The sequence below is a fragment of the Rhipicephalus sanguineus genome, unplaced genomic scaffold, assembly GCF_013339695.2.
Source record: "Rhipicephalus sanguineus isolate Rsan-2018 unplaced genomic scaffold, BIME_Rsan_1.4 Seq5315, whole genome shotgun sequence".
Taxonomy (NCBI): Eukaryota; Metazoa; Arthropoda; class Arachnida; order Ixodida; family Ixodidae; genus Rhipicephalus; species Rhipicephalus sanguineus.
In genome coordinates this window covers 40,486-53,879 of record NW_023615450.1, presented here as the reverse complement: position 1 = coordinate 53,879, position 13,394 = coordinate 40,486, and positions in this window count along the sequence as shown.

Genomic DNA, 13,394 nt, shown 5'->3' with positions numbered 1-13,394 from the left:
GCACCAACTTGCCCAGACAAAGTCTCTGCACTCCATAGCGTTTGTGCCATTTTTGATTTTTGTTCGGCTGCCTATACATTCACTGCATTTCCAGTAAAGAAGTCAGTTGATAGCGCTGTGTCCTGTATGTTCTTCGTCCTGTTTTCTGCGTTGTTTTGCCACAGTGTTCATGAACAGACTAGCCCACGTCAGAACCCTTGTGTTCTTACTAACCCTCTTTGCGCATACCCCCCCCCCCCCCCTCTTGCGTGATAAAGCACAACGCATAACCATCTAAATCTACGTGTGGCCGAGACAGAGGATCAGGCGTCCATCGCCAATATCTGGCGGACAGCCGGGTTGTTGGCCTAGGCTTCGTGGGGGGCGAGCACGGGCCGCCTGAACACATCCACGGCTTTTTTAGGAGGCGTATTCGAGGGTACACAGTGCAACGGCAACAGCGGAGACATAACAAAGAGGGGCTGTCTGCTATTCTCTGCGTGATAGTTGTGGGACAGAAAGGGCAGGACTCGGGAGGTACCGGCGCGCAAGATATCTGCGGAGCTTGAACAGCAGAGCTCCGTGCGGCGCCCATTCTACTGTGCGCAACCGCCTCTCGGCGAGCTACACCGCCGGGTACGTCTGATCTAAATTTGCAAAACTGCCGAATAGCTTCTTTTGTGGCGGCCGCGATATTGGCACCGTTGTGGAAGAAATATCGCTGCATGCTCCAGTGACTGTAGCTCCCTCAAAAAAAAAAAAAAAAAACAAAGATGGGCGAGACGGCTCACGAATCCTTTGGGATTCGGAGGCGCGTTACCTACGTCAGTACTGTGTCGCTTTCGTCGAAGTTCAGCAGTTTTTCTAATTTCTTCTTTGCTTTTCCTACTTTCATTCCAAGCCAGTATGCTGAGCGACGTTCCGGTTCGGAAATTCCTCGAGAAAGCAGGCGCCAAGTTTGAAAAAGAAAAGCGTGTTCGACGTCCGTCGGCACGCTGAGTTTGCGCGTGGATGGCGCCAGCGCACGTTGCTTAACGTCTGTGCCTCAGCGCTACTGGCCGGCGCGGCGCATATTTAGAAACCCCCTTCGTTATTGTTGATTCCAAAGCGGGGAGCCAGAAACCACCGACGACCACTTCACACTTTCTTATTTTTTTTGTTTCTTCTATTTACTTTTTTCTATAGCGTTTATCCACGTGCTCTATCGTCCGGCTGGTGTGGCGGCGCCAGACTCGTAAAAGAATCGCTGCGCCCTCTGTGCAAACAAACGCCGCTGTCGGACGTGGAACAGCCGCCCGCCTTTCAGTCGAATACCGCCATCACTGCTCGTTTCCCTGGCTGTCCCGGAACAAACACCACAGATTCTGCCTGCGTCACGGAACTCTTCCGAGCAACGGCGGAGTGATGTTTGCCCTGCTGACGTACCTTTCTTCCGGGCTTTGTGTTATAGGTGTTATGCCCACATGCCTCCGCACGCTTTGTGGGATCTGCCTTTTAGATGTGAAGCATCTTATAGCGGAGTTCAATCTGGTGGTGGTGGTGGTGGTGGTGTGCGGCGTGACCACCCTTACTGCGCATGCGCAAACCTTCTCCATTACCCCTCTCCACTCCCTCTCTCCCCTTTCCCTCTCCACATCACCTCTCCCCATTCCTTTCCCTCTTCCATTTCCCCCTCTCATTTCCCTTTCCCACCCCTCTTCACTCCTCCTCTCCCCTCCCATTTCTGCTCCCCTCCCCTTTCCCCTCTCCCCTTCCCCCTCTCTCCACCCCTTCCCCTCTCCACATCACCTCTCCCCTTTCCCCTCCCCTCTCCCCTTTCCCCCTCACCACTCCACCTCTGAAACGCGGGCTCTACATGCCGAAACACTGCTTCGCATCGCCTCATGGTCTCCTTTAGCGGGAGATGGTGTGATTTTTCTGGAAAGGAACATAAAGGGTACCACGCACCAGTAATCCACGACATAAAATCTTGAGTGGTAGGAGAAATAATGAAAATTATAATCGATTACTTATAATATTCGCGCATTTTATTGATACGTGTTAATGATAACACAAAAAAGCCCCATGATTCCTTTCGCATTCGCCTAAGACGATTCCAAGGCGAAAGCCATCTTCCTCCTGTTCTTCGTAGTCGATTGCGTGACAAATCAATGAATTTCGTGAACATGTTTCACGGAGCAGACCTACTTGACCGTTTTAATCGATAATAGCGCATGCTTCAGACAGGCCTGGCCACACCGCACCGCACTCATTTTTATGGGCACCAAGGCGCTACGATTGGACGAAACGGTGTACCGGGGCGCCCCGGTGCGCACCGGTGCGATTTCATGACGATGCCATTAATAAATAAACAGACAAATAAAATAGCTGAATAGAAGCTATGCACGGAACGACATGCTACAACTATGTGTAGAACGGTGGGGCATGAAAAGCCAGATCGAGTCATGACACAGCAGGGCCGTAGCCAGAAATCTTTTTCGGAGAGGGGTGGGGTTCAACCACACTTTATGTATGCTCGTGCGTGCGTTTTATGTGTGTGTGTATACATACACATGCAAAATTGAAAAATTTCGGGGAAGAAGGGTTGAACCACTCAACTCCGACACCACCCCCCCTTTGTGGCTACGCCAATGCGACACAGCAAGCGAAAGCGACGACGTCTACTCTGCTTGCAAGTGAAAATCTAAAGCATAATTGTGTGATTTTGTAGATGGCTGTGGCATTCATGGAGGAGAAAAGTGTGGCCAACGTTGCCGTTTCTTACAGGACAGCAGAAATGAGCGGTAGGGTATAGAAGATTTATTAGCGAAAGAAATAGGTGATAGGCGAAGGTGACACGACAGAAGATGATGATGATAGGTTCGTCGGAGGAGCGAGAAAATTAGGTTGCTTATCGATGTGCCCGTGAGTATAGCATTGCGAGAAAACAAAACCACCAGGGCAATCGAATCGCCACGAGTCGACATAATAGCTCACAGTTGTCTGCCTGCTCCCAATCAGAAACTCGAGAAAAAAAATGAAACTACAGCTACGAGTGGCTGATAGGGCCGATTAAATTGCAAGAGACTCTATAGGAAAGCTTGTGGGCTCATATCATTATGTGGAGTTTTTCACTTGTACAGCACTTCATACACCAACGTAAACGCGGCATTCGCACCGTAATTTAAGCACGACAGCTGCACGATTCAACCAACCCAATAAATTATTGCATGTAGCGTCGCGCTTGTTTTACATTGCACTTCGCCAAACGCGCCGTAAAAAAAAAAGAATTGAGAGAGCCCAAGTAGGCAAGCTTGTCGTCACTGTTATATGCAAATCAACCGAGGCTCTCTCTAATAAGGCCGTTAATTTTGGGCTGGCTGTTATTGCGCTAAGGTGAAAAAAAATTAGGACGAGAAGTGAGGTCAATGACACAAGGAAGGAAAAAAGAAGACAAGCCCTTGGCCTTGTTTCTTTTTTTGTTTTCCACTGTTTTTGAACTAAATCACCTTTACCGCTAACCTAACTTGTAATTAACATCGTAGCGGCCTTCATGAACTTGAGAGCGACAATTTATTTATTTATTTATTTATTTATTTATTTATTTATTTATTTATTTATTTATTTATTTAAGTACTCTCAATTCCATTTGCGGCGTTACAGAGAGGAGTGGTCTTAACAGTTTAAAATGGCAGTCTTGAATGATGCGTGATCAGGGTTGCTGGCTATGGAGGCAGGGAGGTGATTCCATTCAGATAATGTCTTCGGCACGTAGGAGTGAAAGTACATGTTGGTATGGCCGAACGGCACTTGAACTTTGTAGTTATATTCGACGCGAGATGAAACGTAAGAAGGTACCGAAAACAATGTACGTTTTAGTTCATAATTCACAAAAAAGATTTTATGAAAGAGGCATAGATGGACCTGTTTCCTTCTGTTAGAAAGGTTAGGGAGGTCTAGAGAAGTTTTTATCGAAGTGATACTGGTAGTACAAGAGTACTTAGCAACAATGAAACGAGCTGAGCGATTTTGGATGGAACATTTGGTCGGAACTTCGAAGTTGCCGTCTCGCGTATTCCACATGGAATACAACTCCGAAGAGCTCCTCTACGTTTTCTTGTGCCTTATTTGTGGAACTAGTTTTCAGTTATGCTCCAAAAGTGCAGCGCAGGATGACCAGCGCCATGCTACAGTTGTGGGTCTACTTGAAAATTAGCCTGTGTGTAGCGCAACTGCCAGGCCTATGCACTCGCCGCGACACACCAGGAAAAACACATGAAGCTTCGGAATCTTCTTTCGTCGTTTCTTTACTTGATGGCGCTTGCTGAATGCTTCTTTACGGATGCTTGTTGTTCAACCACGAGGCCACGCCGGGGCTCTTGCACCAGAAGCGTGGGAGAAGTCATTAGGGACCACAAGCTGGCATATACAGACCAGGCTGGCGGACTGGTCTGCTGGAGTTGCGGCCCGCTAGGTCCCAATCTAGCGCCTCGCTTCCACAATATTCTCCCTCTCATTTCGTTTCAATACAGCTTATCCCCCCCCCCCCCCCCCCCACTCCAGCTTGTTCGCAATTTGACAGAGCGTTGGCATGGGCATCTTTGTAATCCATTTTACTATTTTAGCGCACTTGTCAAACAAGACAGAGGACAGAAGTGTCCGTGTCTTTCTTCTGTCCTGTCTTGTTTAAAAAGTGTGCCAAAATAGTAAAACTGTTCGCAATGCCGCGAACACATGAGCGGAAGCGTCTGGTTGCCGCCTAGTCGACCGGCTGGTATATGCCTCTTGTCCTCCCCAGGCGGCGCGCGACGCGCCACCTGTCCAGCGCTGATATACTGCTATTGCACGTTCCAAATTCAAAACTTCAAATCTGTCTTGATATCCAAATTACAGGCCCTGTTGACGGAAATAAACTCGTGCCAGATATGCCTATGTAATGCGCATTTGTTCATAATATTACTAGGAAAATCTTCCGTTCGAGAAATGACGACTGGACAAAATAGATAGCTTAGCTTGTCTGTAGCATTTTTTTAAAAACAGAATTCGTTCGGTGCCTTTGCCCTGTGGAATCTGCGGGTACTTCTCTCGGTAAAAATGTTTCTGTGGCAAGTTTGTGTGAAAACTGTTGACCCTCAAAAAACATTTCCCCTGCATTTCCCAATAAACAATATTGCGCATTAAAGGCCAGTTATCCGGGTTCCCAGGTTTGGCTACTTTGCGCTAATTTGGCTACTTTTTGAGGTCGCTGGCGGCAGAAAGAACGTCTTGGCTACTTGAATAGTTTCTGGCTATTTTGCTTTCTCTCCATGATTTTTTTCCCCCAAAATGCAGATATATCGTAATGTCGCACTGAGTGGCATTTGAGTATGATGTCCAAACATGGGGGTCTTTGTGTGTTCCCAGCTTCCAACATTGAATTTGACGCTTGCAGTGCACAAGTAGAGGTTTCGGACACGTGGCTGGCATTAAGGAAACACTGCCATCCATGGCCTGAGTTTGCTCACCACCTGTTGCTGAACGGAACTTTGAACTGAAACTTGAAGCAGAAAAGACAATCCGGGACACTCTGCAATCAGCATCACTGGTGTTCTGCACTGAACATTAGGAATAAGATGTCCGACCAACTGAGTCCGTATATTGTTAGGATTAAGTTCGGACTCTGGCGAAAGAATAATAACTATGGCCACGCGCTCATCCTACAAGGAAAGATTGTGAAGGTGAATTTGTGCTTGTACAATGGGAATCGCGATTTTGGGTGCATTAAGCCGAATTCATTTTCGTCGTTGCAAAAGGCTGCTACTTCTGGTACCTTTGTGAAAATTCACGCAACATGCGTAAAGAGTGTCATTCTGGCAACAGCGCAAAAGACTTCGTCACTCCACACGATATGTAGTAAAATAAAAAAAAAATAAACATAAGTTTGGTAGTTCTCATTTCTAAATGTTTAAACACCCTGCTTCTTACACTTTCGCCAAAAGCCTTTCAGATTTAGCCATCTTAATGAAGCCGTCGCAGTTTTTAATTTCACAGACCCGCCCGGGTGGCCTAGTGGTTACGGAGCTTGATGGCTTACCCGAAGGTCGCATTTCGATGGAGGCGAAATGCTAGATGCCCGTGTACTTAGATTTAGGTGCACGTTAAAGAACACCAGGTGGTAAATATATCCGGAGCCATCCACTACGGCGTCTCTCCTAAACATATCGTGCATTTGAGACGTAAAACCCCAACACTTATTACTGCTTTCACAGAAACGTCGCTACTCTTGGCTACGTTTACTGATCTCGGCTCAAGTTGGCTATTTTTTGGCTAGTTTCAACGCTTTATTGGCTACATTTTGTCTTTTCGACATGTCAACCGTGCCGATTATAGACCTACTTCACGTTAGTAAACAACGATTGGCACCATCGATATATTTAGGCACTTGTACCGATGACGCGGCGAGTATATGCTCCGGCGGTGCTCGCCACCACCCTCTTTGACCGGGCGACAACAGCTGGCGCAGAAGCTGCAAAAGCTGCCTCTGAGAGCCGTACGTCGGAGCACATCCAGCGTGTTTACTCAGGGCGGCCGCGACGGAGGAAATTGCAGTGACTCTAAGAAGGACTCTGAAATGAACATATTAAAACTACAAGTGTGTGACTATGACTGACTGAGAATTTTATCCAAACACCCGGCATGTCAACACCATGGATAAATACGCAGAGTTATGAACGAGCCACTAATTGTAACGGCTTGTACTCCCAAATAAACGTTTTACAGGCGAGGTTTCGGTTTGCTTTGCGGAAAACTATGTTTTATATTCATTTTCGTCCCGCCATGTTTCACGTAGGTCGGTGCTATATGAAAGCGCATCACGTGGCATGCAATTATTTTCAGCAGAAATATGTTGGATTCATGATCAGCGCTAAACAGGAAATAACCACAAATTCTGCTAGAAAATCAGTGATGGTCACCATAGCACCTCGGACACTTGATTTGGAAGCACCCTTTAGCCAAAAGACGCTAACTTCGTCATCAACGCAAAGCCGACGTGTACAGAGAAGGTTGACAACAAAGGCTTCGAGTGCACATTTTTGCGATAATACCAACCGCTGCGATCGCCGATACGTGATAATACAGAACATATCGATGCCTTGTGAGAGTGACATCAATGATACCTGGATTCGTACGAAACTCCACAGGTAGCTATACCACCATTAGACGTATAAGCTTGAAGAGCTCAGGTCAGCAGAGGTTATCACGACAAAGCAATAGCAAACGCATTTGAGTTAAATGCTGGTCCCGGAAAAAGCCGACAAAACCAATAAAACATGGCTGGCTCTCGTGTAATCAAGAATAGAGGTAAGCATGAAATGTACACCGGCAAATCAGATTGGTTGGAGATTATACTAGCTAAAATATTGTGCATGTTCGCTAAGGCACAGCCCACCAAACTACTCCACATTACACTGTGCACTGACGCCATTCTTTGCTGCCACTGTGTGATTTTAATCTTTAGTTTCGCTAGCGTATTCGACCGATATGGTCACGACGCGGCGACAGCAGGCTGGTGCGTCACGTGAACGTTGTCACGTGACACTCGCCCTACCTTTTTTTTCCTCCATGCTCGCAACGATGCCAGGATAATCTCATTGAGTTCCCGGATGTCTCGTTTTAAGTGCCGGATAACGGCGCTGGCATTTATCTCAAGGTCGCCTGAAGGCCTTCGACAACGGGCGCTAAAATTATTTCATGCAGAACATATACGCGGAACTGAAGTGTGCAATGACGACCAAGGGCTTCTGAGACGCAGGACTCGTTGCTGTACAGTAGCCTGCCATGCATACAAGCATCATGGTATTGTACTTCCAAAGTTCAAGGTGGGAACATAGTTACTCGTAAGATACATTTATCGACTAACACTGCACGGTGGAGCAAGTTAGCCTCTCCAGTATTCGGCCCAGACAATGCAGTATAAGAGGAAGACAGCTAGTCAAAATAATTCGTTGGTGTACAATTTGTCAATGCTTGGACACAAGAACAATAGCAAGAGCCAGCACTAATTTTCTGCCGGCAGAATAAATGAATGTTTTTCGGTGGGGGGGAGGGGGTGCACTTGGTGAAAACCTTGACTATTTTGAGAAAACACATATTTTCATTGGTAAAAATGCCTACTTCCACCCCCCTCCCCCCCTGGCTACGGGTCTGCCGGCGACACAGACAACAAAGGTTCAGCAAAGAACAAACAACAAAGGTTCACCGCCGGCCGGATAGGCCAGAACGCGTCCGGCTCTGAGACGCGTACGCACCTTCAGAGGTTCCGGAGTGGTCTCCACGAACTCCGTCTCGCCCCTGCTCTTCTCGGGCGAGCGCGAGCAAGGCCCGAGTCCCGCGAAAAGGAGGCCAATGGGACACCGCGTTCAAGTTTAATGTGGCGGGGTGGCAGCGAAGTGATGGCGATTTATGACCGGCTGCCACCCGTCCGGTCTGAAGGAGAGGGACGCGAGAATTCTCCAAGAAAAAATGCTGTCGCGTAACTGGTGCTGATAACGCCTTAAGTTCTACCACGTAAGGAGACGTTCTACGGGCGATGCACAAGTGGACCGTACCGATTCACTTGTGCGCCTCCCAGGTTCAGGGTGCGAAACCTCCCCATAACATTTCATGGCCATCATTCTGTGGGTGGTGCCAGTTCAGCGAATGACCTTACTAACCAAGCTACTGGAAATCTGCAGTGTAAGCCGTATTGATAGAGGAACACTGCCGGCGAGGTAGGTTTACTGTAGCCCCACGGCCTCACTTCAAAATGCACTGCTGTAAGCCGTTACGGTTCAGAAACATTTCTTCCGTAAACACCAGGCTTCTCACGGGAAGGTATTTCAGCGTACTGAGAAGCGAGATGTGTACTATCAGTACAGAGTGTATTGTTCTCTACGTCATTCGGGAATTCTATTTTACACGTCGTGGCGTTCAGATATCTACGGCCAGACAAAAAAGCCTCAGTACTTTGAGAACTCATATTCCCCTCAGTGCAGCATGGTCCAAGCGGTATAAACAATGAGTAGCTGCGTTATAATAGGCTATTATTGTTTTGGAGGTGAGCACACAAAACTGCGGCTGTCCCGACGGCCGGCGCAGAAGCTCTTTATGTCGCCTTGTGGCCGCAGGTGAGTGCGCCCGTGAATTTCGAGACAGGTCCAATACGCTGAACGCAATGCTAGCCTTCAAGCAAAAAATAGATACATTCCCGCTTGCAAGATAAACTCTCACCACCATCACGTTGCTGAGCCGACGTGTCCTGTCCCAATGCAGGGACTTGGAAAGACGAACCATCACTTAAAGTAGAAGGCAATATCGACGGCTTTCCAGAATAAAGTAATGTTGCGACGAGAGGTACGTGACAACGGAACAAAGCGGCAGTTTGCTTCCGGTGGTGTAGGCAGGTAAAGCCAACGTTGTTGCACCTCTTTGGCTGTGGTTTACGCAGGGCACCACAGTATAACAGCGCTATGCGAAGACCCACTGTCGTTGTCAAAGATCCCTTATCGCACGTACCCACTACACGCGATGTCAAACCGCCGACTGATTGCTGCTCCTCTGTTTACTGATATTTACTGGGCTCGGCCCGCATACTAACCACACGATACTGAGACATCGAGGAAACAAACAAAATATCCATTCGAAGGAAAAAAAATAGTGGCGCTGCTTTGGAACCGGTCCCGCCGGCCAAGCTTACTCGGTTAATGCTGGCTATCATCATCAACCAAGCACTAACAGCTTAGCCACCGGGCAAGGTTCCTGCCCTGACCCTCGCTTTTCAAACTGGAGCGATGGTGCCAACCTGGGCGGCAGATGCCACCGGTGGCGGGTGTTTTTCTTTGCTGCCACCCACCACCTGCAGAGCCATTGGTAAGCAGCCATTCTGTGCTCTCGGCCATGACTCTGGTGACAGTGGTAGTGTTTGGGGGCCTTATATATTTGTTAGACCTCGCTTCTAGTTTGACGATGTAGACGAGGACGAAGAAGACAGTAGAAATAAACAGAATAACGCGAATCGTGGGCAATATTTTCATTTTATTTTAGTAGATGCCCAAACTGCGTTTCTCATTGTTGCTTCGAATTCTTCATTTCTATAGTGCATTCGTCCAGTTTTTCTGTACGATGAATCCTTTGTTGAGTTGTGGGTTGACTCCTAGCCGCTTGAGCAGCCGTGAGACCTGCTTTGAAGACCACAGCGGCCCGCCGAACGAAACGAGGTAAGGCTGGCCAAGGGTGCGCTGAAAAGCTAGCACACACAAGGACTGTTTTATGAAAGCACTTTCCAGCGGGGAGATTCTGACACGCAGTACTTGAGATTGGCGTAAGGGATGCTGAAGCTAGACTCCCCTGCCCCATCGTCCTGTAGTTAGCTGACGCATGTTTGGGTGTTGAATGCGAGCCTTAATGACTTCAGCTAGCGCACCGATTGTGCCAGATTTTAGTTCGAGAGAAGGGAAACTTTAAGGACTCGTTTATCTTTGTTAGACACAGTATTAACGACAACTAACTGACAATAATGCTAAGGAAAGTACAGGGAATGTTATTTGTAGTAATTATGATATAAATGTGAAGAAAGTAAAGCGGACGTAAAGATAACTTGCCGCCGGCAGGGACCGAACCTGCAACCTTTGAACAACGAGTCGAATGCTCTATCCATTGAGCTACGGCGGCCGTCATCTGCCGTCCACTTCATTGGGTAGATCTGTATATTTAAACCTGGAAGTGTTAGTCAGCGCCTATTGCAGCCATGGCGCCGAGTGTGGAACACTTTTTTTTTTTACTACGTAGCACCGGCGTCCGATCTGATTGGATATGTACAGCCTACGTCACCAGACCTCCACGTTGTCGGGAGCTGAGCGGCAATGTTTATTGACCATCTATGATTAGCGACCGTGAATTGACCTAGCTGCCTTGTGTGCTGCATATTTAGGGATTGGTTGCTGGCAAAGCTGCGCCATGGTGTAAGGCATTTAAGGAAACAGGCGAGCGGAGTCGCCGGTGCAGTGAGCGTTGGCCTGTCGATATCCGGTAAGCTCCAGGATCCACACGTAGGAGTCTGTAACGTATAGGCTGTCAGATGAAGAAAATGAACACACCGGAGAAACCGGCATACATCCATGTGAGACCAAAGATCCCCGGAGCTCTAATACTTGCAGGCAAGACGATCACGAGAGTAGCGCGGCTTCGAATACTAGGAAACGGGGAGCACCGCGCACACCCTTGCGAATGTCAAGCGCGCGGTCAGGGGTAGGGGTATAACCAGCCTCTTGGGTCGCATCGCTCGCAATTGAAAAGGAATGCGCGAAGCTGACACCTTACGGCTAGTGCGCGCCTTCGTAGTCGGCCGCATTACCTGTACGTTGCCCTATCAAAGCAACCCGTGGACAGACATAGAGCAAGTGGACCGAATCCTTCGAATCGCCTGCAAGGCAGCCCTAGGGCTGCCGCGATACGCTAGCACCGCAGCTCTTTCTCAGCTCGGCACGCTCAACTCGTAGTAAGAATATGCAACAGCCACCCTTCTTGCGCAGCGGGAACGGCTAAGCACCACACCGCAAGGATGGGTTATACTGACCAAGCTTGGCTTTCCTCTTGCCCTGCATTACAGCGGAGATAGCACAGAATTAATCCCTCCGACAATACGCTCACAGATCTACGTGGCACCAATACGCGTCACATGCACCCGGACTTTCACAGCGCGGGACGCCAAGCTCGTGCACGAAAGCTTCGCAACCACGGCACTGATCCTGACGTGTACTACGCGCACGCCTGCCCCTCCGGCACCACTCCAAGTTGGTTCCGCACATACACGGCAGTGAGAAGTAATAGAGGACAAGTGGTGGCAGCAGCGACGATACACACATCTCCCGTGGCAACAGCGGAGGTTGCTGCAATCGCCCTGGCCATCACAGATGCGGACAAACGAGGTACAAACTCCACCATCCTCACGGATCACAAACAGCATTCACAACGGCTGGAGCGACGCACTATGGCACCACCTCATCCGAAACTGAACAGAGAGCAACATATATATATAGAGACTGGCGCTGACTGTAGGCGAACACGTACCCCAACCTACGCATACTTTCTAAGATACGGCCCTCGAAATAATGTGATGAGTGCCCCTGGTGTGGATGGATACCAACACTAACACACAGTACATACAGCTGTCCCTCGCGTCATGTTGCGGCAACTCCGCGCTCATAAAGACACGCACATTACCACGCTGGTCGTGGGAGGCGCGCATCTCGGATCAGGCCTTGGGAGGCCAACTGGCAACCCTGGACCAGGCCCGGCGAGCCGCTATAGCCAGTGGAACACTGGACCATAGAAAGTATTGAGGGACTATGACAGCACGAAAGGCCGCACCCACTTTAGTTGCTAATAGGAATTGCTAACAAACGTTTACTCTCTCTCACCCATAACCACACTACCCTAGTTTACGCGTGTCAGTGATTATTACACAAATACTTTTTGTTTGCCCGCGTATTTCTTGGCGTTTACAGATTGTCGGCGTACAGAAGAATAAAAAAATTGAGGCAGCTTCGCACTAGTGGTGCTTTATCTTTCTCTTCGTTGTTCCTCTCTTTCTTTCTTCTTCTGTCGTCTTCGTGCTTTCCCGATGTATTTTTTTTCTCTGTTCATTTCTATTTCTTTCTTTCTCGCTCTCTCTATTTCTTTCTCTTTCTCGTTCTTTCTATCCGTTTCTTTTTGTTCCCTCTTTTTCTCTCTTTCTCGCCCCCTCTTTCTTTATATATCTTTCTTTCTATCTATCTCTTTTGCTTTCTCTTTTTGTCTTTGTTCCCTTTCTGTTCTCCCTTTCTCTTTCTTTTTATACTAAGCTTCTCCCTTTCTTTGATTCTCTCTTTCTTTCTCTTTCTGCTTTCTTTTCCTTTCGTTCTCTCTATTTTTTTCTTTCTTTTTATACTATGCTTTACTCTCTCCTCTCCTCCGTCCCTCCACTTCACACGCACTTCCCTTTCCCACCCCCTTGCTATAGTATACAAGGCTGTGTTATGCTCTGCTAGCGTGCCTAAACCTCCGAGTAGTAACGACGCTCACCTTCGGATCGTGCGTACGCGGGTTCGAATCTTGCCATGCCAAGAATTTCTCTCTTTCCTTCTCTATCTCCTTCCCTCTTATTTTACTCTCTCTGTTCTAGTTTTCTCGCCCATGAGAATCATTGCATCCCACGCCGGACAAATCGCCGCACGTGTTCTGGGAGCGAAGCAGAGGATGAAGAAGAGGACGAGAAGAAGGAAAGAATGGAGACAGCGCGTGTCGGTTCATGATGATGATAGTTTTCTGTAGCTCTGCCCGGACTAACGGTGGGCTTAAACAGCTACGCTGTTAAGAAAGAATGACTGGTAGTGTTGCGGCACCTGGCGAAGCAGATCTAAACCACTCCGCTGCCCCAC